The 13,345-nt window shown below is 36.1% G+C and overlaps 1 long non-coding RNA gene across 1 annotated transcript; it reads right to left on the reverse strand.

Moving 5' to 3' along the window:
• Window positions 1-6,731: 6,731 nt before the first annotated feature.
• LOC139969166 (uncharacterized) lies at window positions 6,732-8,940 on the reverse strand. The gene is made up of 3 exons (XR_011793662.1): window positions 8,813-8,940; window positions 8,252-8,368; window positions 6,732-6,750 (listed from the first exon to the last, which is right to left on the reverse strand). It is a non-coding gene; the product is annotated as an uncharacterized lncRNA (long non-coding RNA).
• Between the last annotated feature and the right edge of the window lie 4,405 nt (window positions 8,941-13,345).

Here is a 13,345-nt window from a genome sequence, read left to right on the forward strand (position 1 = left end):
TATCCGGGTACCCGGAAAAAAATTGTTTACCCTCGTGTATCACGATTTTCAAGAAATTACATATTGGATGCTGTAATAAATGCATTATATTCTCTACTGACAATGTTTTCATGTTCAGATACGTAGGTGTAAGATAAGGTATAAAATCTCCCTCAATAATTTTTATTTGCTTCTGTTTCTTTCATTAACTTGTTAATAAATTAATTATTTAATTTTAATTAGCATTACTACTAACATCGCACTGCCGCCGCTGCTTATGCTAGCTCGTGCACGTCTATTGGATCAAACCATATAAATATCCAATTTAGCTCTTAAACAGTTTTTAATACTACTAGGCCTACTATCTATTATGCAGGCCCAGGGTTCGCATTAGCCGCGAGATTGCGCGATTCGCGCAATTTGATCGCATTTGGAATAAACGATTAGTAAAAAGCCACTTGCGATTACTATTTTTTAGTTATCCCGTCTATAATCCATAAACATCGCGTAAAATTCCTTGTCAGCCTTTCCTTCTTTGAAATAAACGAATGAATAAATAATAATTTCTTCCACATGGTAGCCTAACACCGCACTAAGTCAATGAGAAATCTAGCTAAGCCTAACCATCTGTTTATCTGCTGGAGTTGTGACGCAGTTATAAGACATCCATGGAATACTTTCGTTATTGCTGTTACGTTCGACCACATGGTTGCCTAACACTACACTAAGTCAATAGGGGTAGTCTAGCCTAGCCATCTGTTTATTAGCTGAAATTGTGACGCAGTTATTCGATATCTATGGAAAGCTTTCGTTATTGCTGTTATCTTCGAACACATGGTAGCCTAAGAACACACTAAGTCAATGGGAAATCAGCCTAACCATCGGTTTGCAATTTTTTTTTAAACAATCACACTTTGCGTATGATTCGGGTAATAAATTAGGAACCGGGTAGTATATCGCGTCGAGCGGCCCCCTTCGTTATTGCTGTTATCTTCTACCACATTGTAGCCTAAGAACACACTAAGTCAATGGGAAATCAGCCTAACCGTCGGTTTGCCGATTTTTTTTTTTTTTATAAATCACACTTTGCTTAGGATTCGGGTAATAAATTAGGAACCGGGTAGTATCACGTCGGGCGGGTACCCGGGTACCCGGATAACCCGTGCAAACACTAATTTATATATATATATTTATGTATATATTTATGTATATATATATTTGTATGTATACACTAATTGAACGTGCATTTCAATTGAGAAAAAGCTTGAACTAACGTCTGGTGAAGAACTATTTTCGTTAGTGATGGCTTCATAAGCATCAATCAGTTTGTTTATGTCGTCTTCTTGAAGCTCGTCAACTTGGAGTGCTACCTGGGCTATGTCCGCAGCTATTTGTACCTCGTTTTCTTTCGTTATGCTAGTCTAAGTGAAAAAGAGAACATAAACAACTATTTATGATTTTCTTTTGTAATGTATAACTGCAAAAGCTGGAATTGGTGGTCATAGATACACAGTGCAATCAACCTGAAAGTACATATGTGGCCAATACTGGTGATCTTTAAATCCAATGTGTCCCTTAGAGGATATTTCTAAACATAGTTATTTCTTGGCAAGATGTTACTTCAAATTTTGATTGGTTCTATGTCATACGTATTCATTAACATTACCATTGCATGACGAGGAGGTGGGGGAGGGGGTTAATAACCAGTGGCGTCGCTAAACATTTCAATCTTGGGTGCATAGCACTTCATTAGGGGGGCACAATGTTATTTGTTAATGCTCTCCTGGGGGGCTAATGAGAGGGGGTATGCCACTCCCCTTTGAGAAAGTTTTGATGAAGTAAGAGTCCTCAGATGCAATCCTGGTTCTATATGTTGTGCAACTTGAAGTAACTTTATGTTCAAGAATTTTCGGGCTTAATCTGTCCGACATTTATGTTTTTAATTGAGGCAGATAAGGTTTCTGTTTGAGTATTATTCGAACACCACAAATTGTATCTGGGGGACACTTGGGGGGCACGATTTTATTTTGGTAGGGCACGTGCCACCCATTGGCGACGCCACTGTTAATAACACCAATGAAACGTCTGTAAATGGTATCCCATAATAGTGGCTGTCGTTCAAGTTTTAAAATCGCCACTTTAATCAGATCTGAATGGTTGCTTAAATCAGAAAGATTTATCATTGCTATATCATTATTGCCGGCTAAATATTTGTTCAAAAATGTATAGAAATTTTACTATTTTTCTAACGGATACTTTTATAGCAATTAGCAGAAGAACGAAGAAAACAGGATCAAATCAAAATAAATGTTAATCGCTTTACCAATTTGGTGTCTCGATGATGCCTAGTCGAATACATGACCAAATAAGATTGATATGTTACCTGTTGAGTGCTCACATGAACAGAAAATTCCTTTAGTCTAGTAGTATTTTCAAAGGGTTTGAAAGTCAACAGAAGTCCATTTGTAACCCTATCCATGTAATGATCGTGGATGAAAACTGGCTTATAACACGCCTTCTCTTTTCGATGATTCTCAAGGAAATACGAAATAGTGGGGTACTTGCCTCACCCATTCTTGCTCCTGGGACCGACAATTTGAATCCCCTGTATCCGACGGGCGAGAGTATACCTCAGTATCCGACCACTTTGTCAAATGCTGACGGAGATCATTGAAAACACAGAACCAAGCCCATTTACCGAGGAGGATTTGAACCGGGAACCTAGAACTAATCCGGCTATAAGTATATTGTTTGATTATACCACACACTGTCTTACGCTTCTCCGTAACTTATTGATTCAATTGGAGCAAATTGAAAGTACAAAAAGGAAGAAGCGAATACTTTAATGCTTCTTTTGTCATATTATTAATATTTCACAATACTTACGTTTGCTAGTCTAGTAACTTCCTCGTTGGCACCCTCTCTTGAAAAACATTTGATCAGTTTCGGTGTATCCCACCCTTTTCTCCCACAAAAACGTTCGGCCTTTGGTAAGTCAACTGTGTAAAACGTATATACATCCAGTAATTCTCTACTTGCACCTTTTCAGCTAAACTTGAAAAACATACGTCCAAATATATGATACAAATTAAATTGCTCAGGATAAAGTACATTTGCTTTAGCCTGATTTAAATGTGTTATCGCACTGGTTTGACTTGTCAACAATTATAGCACATGTGACAATTGTCTCGTAAAAATATATTACATATTTAATTTCTTTAATTCCTCTTAGGGTCAAAGCTGTAAATTCTCACCCATAAATTGAACAGATTGTTACATAATCTTCTCCACATGCTTTCATATATGATATGTGTCAGTTTGTAGTTCTGATATGCTCAAATACGTAGTAACGTCATGTTTATAAAGGGCCTTTTTGCAGGTAACTCTAGGGTTACTCATCTTGCTCTGCTAGAATTTATGGTACATCGATCTGATTGAATAAGCTTGGTTTATTTCTGGCAAATTAAGGGAACGTATGATCTGACTCATATTAAACTAAAGCGCTACTTTTATAAAACAAAAAGGGATATATGAATAATTAAAAGTGTGCTTACTTTTGTTGTTTTTATCTTCACAGGTATCGGAAGAATTGATAGTATTTCCTTCGTTCCCTTTTGGAAACGTCAGCGGAACTCCAAGAAGGGAAACATCACCCTCTGGACATTTATCTGCTTGTAACAATGATGAAAACATATCGGTAGTGAAACGCCAAGAGCGCTTTTAACAGTCAGCCAGCACCGAGCTTTGCCACTCTGCAAGAACACTAATTCTTTTGTCAGCAAGAAAATTTGCTTCATTGAATTGAATCCATAAAAATAGCAATGGGACATATTTTGTTGACCGGTTATATTTTCGTTTCTAATTTAAGGAAATTGATACAGATCTCAATAACCAATTTTTCAGTAAGCATCTTCGGGTTATTGTTTCTTAAGAGTTTCATTTTATTCAATTTAATAATGATATGTCGTTGGTTCTTTGCTTCTGTGACAACGGTCCCAATTTTCATTTATACTGTTAAGCTATTAAGCAAAATCAAACTCTCTCGTGTTCTGTCAAATATCTGCACTAATGTAGTAATATTACCTACACGTCGTCACACAACTGTCTTGAGTGTGTTTATATATAGGTACCCCCATGCTAGCATTTTGTCAACCCTCAACCTTAGAATTCTATTCATTTCCTCCAGACTCCCTAACTCAGTTTGTACTTCTGCGACCAACTTCTGTTGCGGTAAACCTCGATGCCAAATACGTATAAATATGCATAAATATGCAAACATGCTATATATATATATATTATATATATATTTCTATATATATTTATTTATATATATATATATTTTATATATATATATATATACATATATATATATATTTAATTATTTATATATACATATATTTATATATATATATATATATATATGTATATATATATATATATATATATATATATATATATATATATATATATATATATATATATATATATAACCCTAACCACAAGTACGCAGACGCAACAGAACAGCAGCAATACACGTAATTGCATCATTTCCAATTTTGTTCTTCCTTTAAAGTGGTCCTTAATAAACTGACTGTAGTGATTTTTTGTCATTTCTTTTTTCATGCTTGGATGTTGAAGAGGATGACATAAACTACTGGTAGTTTAAACATATGAAGGATTGAAGAAGATTCCGTAGCGAGAGCTAGCAGATGGGTTGGAGAGCACTATTCCAACCTTTGAGCTCTTCTAACTCAAAATCCAAACTGTCATGGTGGCAAACGTTGAATATACCATGATAGTCAGTTATCATATGGTGGGTAGGACATGTCAGTTGAAAACTTATATTAATGCTCCAGCGGCCTTGTTATGTGACCAGTCTATTGTGTAAGTCAATGGAGCAGTTAACTGTGGTATACGACACCAGTAATCCGATAAGACGTTTTTGAAAAATGCTGGTTTTTCATTTGCGTTATAGATGCAGTACCAGTCACGACTGATACATGAGAACCTCATTAAGGTAAAGTTAACGAGTTTTACCGCAACAATATGAGTCTGTATGATGTGTGCTGTGGAACCTTTCCTATATGACCATTCATAGGAAGGAATATGTGGTAAATTCATTGATCTTCCTTTGTGACGTTTTTGAAATAAGGTATCTTAAAGTGGATACTTTATGTAGCAAGCGTGAACTGTAAGCAAAACAAGTGAACTGCTAGAGTACGCACCAATCCAAAAACATTGCCTGTTCTGTTTTCTTTATTTGAGGTTGTTCTTAAGATTTTCAAGTGGATGCATAAGAATATATGCACTCATATTCACTGGTATTCAGTTATAGCTTTGCAACCCTGTAAGTAATATATCATAGACAGTCCATGGCCACCACAGAAAAAAGCAAACTAAAGGCAAACACAACATATTTGTCGCTATTGATATATCATGTATGATGCGCACCTCCTTTTTCTAAGCTCCCGATTGGTGCAAAATGCGACACACGATTACAAGTAAGTTCTTTTCGCTAAAGTTTCGCTTCGCATATTTAAGTTTTCTACTACAGACAAGAAAATAGATGTACATTTGAACTGTACTTTTAAGTACACTAGCAGAGTCAACAAATATCAGGTGTCAAGTTTGGATTTTGAAACCAATGACAATTGGACTCGATTGACGTCTCTGTTTTGATAACAATGTCTTTTATACAAGAACATGACAATTATTTAATTCGACATTTAATCCAAACATAGATGACTATTGTTATAAAATACTGCATGGACGTTTATCAAAATATGCTCAACATTGTTTTCCTGGTCGTAAATAATTGAGTCACAAAATATATAAACGACACAGTTGTCACATCTGAATTTCATAGTAAACATGACCTACCAAAGGTCGTGATGTCAATGTACAAATTCATTATCCTTATTTTAAGCATCCATGCTATACATTAATAGCACTACACATATTTAAACAATATTTTTGGCAATTAAATTTCAAAAACAAAAAAAATCATACCAGTAATTATAAGAGCATTATAAGAGCATGCAATAAGACTTACAACTAGTCTTTCTGCTGTTACCTTCTTATTGACCACTCTTACTTGCACAACATTCAAATGTATCAGGGATAAAGTTCAGAATTATATGTAATCTCATTCCTTACCTCTGACTCTAATTATCTCTACTTTTCATTTTGGTCGACTTAATTTATTACATAAACATGCCTCAAAATATGCCATCCCAAATGTATTCTTTTGTGGGGCAACTAGGGCCTCGACATGCCCTTAAATGATGGAAGTCGGCTTGAACCACACCGGGGCTACACCCCTCTTTATTAAACCTCGGAATCACTTCTGGCGCTATCTTTTCATGCACATACCTATCAGCCTGAGGAATTTACGTTGCACCGCTCCCACCCGCCCCACTTGTGAAAACTATCTATTCCAAAACATTTAGATTATTCTCCATTTTCCAACGATTATACAATCTCATTTTATTTCTTAAACATCGTGTTTCTCTTTCAACATTCATATTTACCCTTTTTTTCTTTCAAATCATGACAAACCGTTCCAAAAGAAAAAATTCCATTTAGAAGCATTTGCTCCAATGTTTTGAGGTAACTTTATGTTTTTTGGGGTGGTCAAATGCACATGTCCCACTGCCCCTCGGCGTTTGTGACCTGCTTCCCCACTACCTGTCATACCTGTTAAACTGCTCTGCTCCGGTTGGATTGAACTGTCATCGTCGGTTGGCTGATCTGTAATCGGTACAGTTGATTCTGCAATCATGATGAAATAAAGTAAGTTTCACAACCTTAATCACATTCAAAAGCAACAAATAGGAAATTATTTTCTGGCTTCTTGTTAAGGAGTAGCTGGCACGTTCGTTCCTTTCGCTTGCTGTCATATAGTAGAGTCTGCTAAGGTGGAAATTCTGTTTAGACACGATACGCATAAAAATATAACTCATATTTATTTATTCATTCCAAGATTGGCGACAGTTCATCACCGCAGTTTCTGCAGTGTATACGCAAGTTAATAAACTACACTACATTGGTATGGAAGTTCTACGTAGCCAAATCAGTTGATATTTTTTTGGTTTTTTATGATAATTTTTTCTTCTTCAAATTTAGCCAAAAATTCAAAAGAGCGAGCCTTTTTGTCCTTCCGATACATCGTGTAACTTGTCAACTTGCCAAAGCCGAAACATGAAATGAGCACAAATAACTGAACAACAAAGTATACAAGAAATAACGGTGTGAAACCAATGAAATATAAACTAAACAATCAAACACAAGAAACAAAGAAGCTAATTACGTTTAAAGAAACTTGTACAATTATAATGTTAAATATATAGACACATGCCTCTGTTAAGGTCTACCAAATGTGAATTAGTCTTAAGATCTCTATTGGGCTCGAGCTGTTTACGTTTTCTTCATATTAAGAAAAGCTTTGTTATACCAAAGTGAGTTTTAGGTTATTGAACAGATCAAGAGAGTGGTTCTGCAGATTAAAACTGCATGGGGACACTTTTAGGTGTATATTTTTTGTTATGGTTATTGAAACGTAAGCGAAATTTGTTGTCTGATTCAACAACATGTATGCCATAATCACAAACGTTACAGTGAGATATGTATATGACATTTTCACAATCACTATGGCGGCGTTTCGGGAAATTTAACATTGCGGATATTTATTTTGGCTCCAACCGTGATATGTTAACACACTTCACAACTTAACAACCGATATCACCTTTGCGGGACAGATGGAGAGACGAAAAGTGTGAAGAATACCAGCAACCGCTTGAGAAGATGGGGTTAACGCAATGCAGGAATAAGGGTCGTTATCATACTAAAGAGAGTATGGATCATCTTTGAGATATTATTACAAAGTAAAATATCAAAGGAATGATTAAGTACAATGTCCTCACAAGTGATTACCCCGTTGGCGAGAGGGATTTTAGTGTAAAAAGATGTAACAACCATAGAAACCAATAGAACTCCACTTGGGACGCCGGTAGTGAGATTATTGATAACTCTTAGACATGTGTCGTATCCTGTAAAAGGGCTAGCGATGTTATGCAGTAGGGGAGTAAGGAAAGAATCAACAACTTCTAGAGAGATGCATTTACCTTTGGTATTAACTGAAACCTCAGCCAGTATACGTTCACAAGTCTCTGTAACCGTACTTAACTTCTTTATTGCGATTGTATGGTTGTATGTTTAATAATTCACTGTATTGGAAGTGTTGTATCTTGTTTATAAGTTTTAAATATCTTACCACAATTTTCTTCGTCTTCGCCGTTAATACAGTCGGCCGTGCCGTCACATCGGAATGATTGTGAAACAGTGATATTTTCGTCACAACGAAATTGAGCCACCGTCGGACATGGCAGACCTTGTAAAAATAACAATATTGACACCTTTGGGTATAATCATTACATAAATAAATCTAACGTTCTATGTAATTCTAAACACTCAGCAAATGATTGACAAAGCATATACTTGTAAAATATGTTATAATTTTTCCTATATTATACTTTAAATAAATGGACCCAAACACATATGGCGTTATGCGCCTTAGGTAGGCTATACTGCCTAAAAACAACATTAAATCAAATCAAATTTCATCTTGAAAACTATTATTTAGAAATATTAACGATTATATATTGTATCTTCGGTGTCATTCTATCCTGAAAGAAACTGATTTTATACTGTTGACAAAAAAAAGATAACTTTTTCAATATAACGTATTACAAAAGGCTTGATATCTCTCACATGTGGACATTTCTTTATGATTAATATTATAACCAATCCGTCGACAAATTTATTGACCACTAACCTGTGGGGCCGTGCGGGTGCCTTATTTAGGAAAAGCGTTTAAAGTGGAAACATAATTACCTAACCCAAACGGTAACAAACAGATGCAACTGGACAGCAGAAACAAACGTAATGGAATCTGCGTTCCCATATTGTCCTTCCTTTTCAAAGCGTTTCCAATGATATAGTAGTATGTTCAATTCACTTAGCTGGTATGGTTAAGCGACGTAAGTAATGTTTCCCTAAACACAGAACAAGTACGGTGCGTATGTCATAGCCAAGTGAACTCGATCAGCACTTTTTGAATATGCTGGTTGTCATTTGAGATCCACACAGACCAATCCGTCGACAAATTTATTGACCACTAACCTGTGGGGCCGTGCGGGTGCCTTATTTAGGAAAAGCGTTTAAGGAGGAAGAATGAGCGTGACAAGGAACAAAGTAATAAGTGATACAATTAAAGCAAAATCAGGAGTAATTACCTAACCCAAACTTTAAAAAGGAAGGACAACAAGTACGGTGCGTACGTCATAGCCAAGGGAACTCGATCAGCACTTTTTGAATATGCTGGTTGTCATTTGAGATCCACACAATAACATGCGGTCATAATTTTGGTAAGTTTAACATTTCTTTATGCTGTTTGATGTAATTCTGTACTAACAGAAGCATTACAAGAATATATCAACGGTAAATGCATTTTCATCATGTACAATAGGAGAATGATGTATGTCTCCCGCTGATTGTTTTAATTTTATTTCCTTCATGATAATTTCATGTTCGTTTGAAGTTCAAACTTTTTGTACCAAAAGTGTACTGTCAATGATTCCGAAATCTCCAGAAAATAACGTTTTGTTCTTCTACAAATTTTGATTTGATTTCATAAGTTGCCTTGTTATAACATTGTACCAATTAATCCAGGAATAAAGCTTATCAAATTAGTAACCTAAATGTTCTAGGAAATTAAATGTATTAGCAATTTTGAAGATCTTGTGTGCGATGTTACATTAAATGTGTAAAGGTAGCAAAGAATTGCTAAGCTTTTTGACTATCTGGTAACAAGTTTTACATTCTATATGCCTCTCGCTTTTTTCCTCTTTATCTTTTGCTTCGAGGGGGTTGGAGGAGGGCACGCGGCCAAACCTTCCAACTAACGAGTGGCTAAATCATGTCATCTAAAAGTTTGAATTTTTTACTCTGCTAAGCTCTTGATAAAGTCTCTTATAACTTTTTTTCTGTCTGTAGATTCTCCCCAGATTTTAAGGCATCCATCATAAGTATTTACTCTCCAGCTCCTCACACTCCTTCATAAGGAGCATGTTAAATTTGTTATTCATATAGATCTCAAATTAAACGCTTCTTGGACATTGTTCCTCTAGATTGTCATGCGTTCTTAACTTGACTGCTCGCTTGTATAGGTGAAGACTACTTGGGAAGTTTTCATCTTCACTAATTCGCTAACTATGAGTAATACTTTAGGAGTTTTTTTTGTGACAGTGAAAATCATTAGCTTTACAAGACCAATTTCATTCGAGCTTCCTAATTATTGAATAATTTGAATACAAGTAAACTGTTTTGAAGATTTCCCTGCAGTTTGCGACTTGTATAAAGCTTTATTGCTAGCATATAAGAATTGAAAATTGAATCAATGTAATTTCATCCCTCTTCTATCACTATATGAAAATACATCGCACGGATTTATTTCAAGTAAAGCGGACAAGTAGAGTTATTGGGAATGATGGCCAGTTATTGGTGGCGAATGCTGGTGATTATTGATTGACAGTTCCCGTTGATTGACATACTGTAGTATCATAGTGCACGTCAACCTTCCTCTTTAGTGTTCTCCTACGAATTGGTGCCAGTGTTGTCATATTTGTTGTATTTCAGTGTTCTGTATTTATGTTGTATTTGGTGACATTCAAGGGGCAAAAAATAAAGCGGTTTCAAATGTTAAACTTATCGTTTCTAGGATCACTCTTTTGAGTCTCTTTGTTTCTTCAAATCATTACGACGAGCTATTTTTTCGCACGCCAGATTGACCTTCCCAGACTGTTATACTTCTTCAAATCACCCGACTTCAAAGTCAGTACGTGTGGATGCACCATATAAAACCCTAGGTAGAATTAGTGCTACTAAGAGTTCTTTCTTTTTACAGCCTGCTTCAGCGGAGCCACTCTTTGTCCAAACAAAGCTCCAAAACCAAACCAGGATAAGAAATAAAATCCTCCGGAGTCTCAGTTGAAGCTTCCCAAAACCCTGTTTGTCTTAGCCAAACTTTCAGGAAAGCCAAACCCAACACCTTAATATCCCAATCAGAACCTAGAAACATTGAAATAACATCAGGAAACCCAGAGTCTACAAATTCTCTTCTAAAATCTAAAACAAATGCGTCCAAAAATAACTCCGCAGTTGTTTGTGGTATTAACCCTGGTTTTACTGACAACGAAATTAAAGTAGAACTTATTGATCAGGGGAATAAACCAAATTATGTTAAATATTAATAACTAAGATAACCAACAAGGAAACCTGGAAAGTTAAAGTTAGCTTCTTGGTCGCTGACGACAGAGACAACCTTGTTTAAAAAAAAAATAGTTCACCCTAGGATGTTCCATACATAGAGTAGAGCAATACCAAGATAGTCCACCAGTCCTCCAATGCTAGAAATGTTAAGGCTTTGGCCACACATTCGACAACTGTTAAAACGAAACAAAATGTCTAACATGTGGTGGAAACCACACAGTATAAGAGTGCACACATTTAAAGAAAATAAACATACTGAAAATTGGAGGCAAACATGTAGCACTATACAAACTTTCAAGAAATAAAACAGAACAGACCTGATGAAAGTTCAAAACAAGAATCTCATTCCCAAATAGCCACTCCGCAACAATCGAACTAAAAAATAGCATTGATTCCTCCTCAGTTGACTTAGTAGATTCTTTGTTGAGCTCTTCAAATTTGTTACCGAAAAGGCGCTATCATTTTAATAAAAATGACATTTGAACCTTCATATTAATATTATTTATTTTTCCTTTAAGATATGGACCTATTATCGCAGTTTTATTGCCTGGTTGGTAGCAGAAGGGGCCGCTCTATCACATAGGCCTCTTTTGGGAACGATTAAACAAATCACGATTTCGGCCAAAAATTGAAAATATCATAAAGCTACACCCTTACCAAAATGTCAAATTTCGACCAAAAATCGAATCTTTCCGATTTCGATCAGGATGAATTATATCGGTTCCCGTAACTCATATCTGTTGTTTCATCTATAAAAATCCGTTGACTGAGCCATCATTTTTATAAAAATGACATTTGAACATTCCTATCAATATTATTTAATTTTCCTTTAAGATATGGACCTATTATCGCAGTTTTATTGCCTGGTTGGTAGCAGAATGGGCTTCTCTATCACATAGGCCTTTTTCGGGAACAATTAACAAAATCACGATTTACGCCAAAAATTGAAAAAATCATATACTCTTACCAAAATGTCAAATTTCGACCAAAAATCATATCTTTCCGATTTCGATCAGGATGGAATATATCGATTCCCGTAACTCATATCTGTTGTTTCATCTATAAAAATCCGTTGACTGAGCTACCATTTTTCATAAAAATGACATTTGAACATTCATATCAATATTATTTAATTTTCCTTTAAGATATGGACCTAATATCGCAGTTTCATTGCCTGGTTAGTCGCAGAATGGGCCTCTCTATCACTTAGGCCTGTTTCGGGAACAATTAACAAAATCACGATTTCGGCCAAAAATTGATTTGGCCATTATCCGGATATCCAAATTTAGAAGTAAGGTAAACAGCTGGGTGTTGACAAGGAAAGGGCAAGTACTGTAGAGAGTGGAAACGTACTACGAGGCGGAGTCGGACAGGAAGGAGCAGTAATGGAGGTGAATATGGAGAAAGGAAAATCATTCGAGTGAAGATAGCCATCAGGTGTGAAGAGAAGAAAGGGGATGAATGGGGCAGTGATGAAAGAAAGAGGCAGGGGAAGTATGTCCTACCATAACTTCGTTGTTGTGACCACGTGGTTGAACGGTTGGAAGGCAGTGGATCCACTATCGTTCCATGCAAAGACGAAATGTATGTAACGGTAACCAAAGCATCCAACACATTGTATATCACCCGATACTCATAGCTAGTATACAGTAACTAATGTTCATGTTCCACAACCGTGCATCAGTAACTACTGCGCTGTGTTCGCATCACGGTAACATGTGCTACAGGTGGCACAGTAATTACTGCAAAGCTGTTACACATTGAACTCCGAGTCGGAAGGCGAAAATGCGAGGCGGCTGGGTAGCGAAGACTACTCCCTAACCAAACAATACGGAGTGCATGGTCTTATTAGTTAATCGGTTTGATTTAAAAATTCTTCACGGACAGGTGAGTGTGTGCAAGTCGCAAACAGATACAAAACCGATACACAAAATGGGACCTAAGGTGGGGTAGGGGGAACCTAGATTAGCCTAATGGGTAGTTTCACGTCTAAATTAGGCCTTAATATAGTAATAGTTTACCACGTCAAATTTTCAAA

Source organism: Apostichopus japonicus, chromosome 6 (assembly GCF_037975245.1).
Source record: "Apostichopus japonicus isolate 1M-3 chromosome 6, ASM3797524v1, whole genome shotgun sequence".
In the NCBI taxonomy this organism is placed as follows: domain Eukaryota; kingdom Metazoa; phylum Echinodermata; class Holothuroidea; order Aspidochirotida; family Stichopodidae; genus Apostichopus; species Apostichopus japonicus.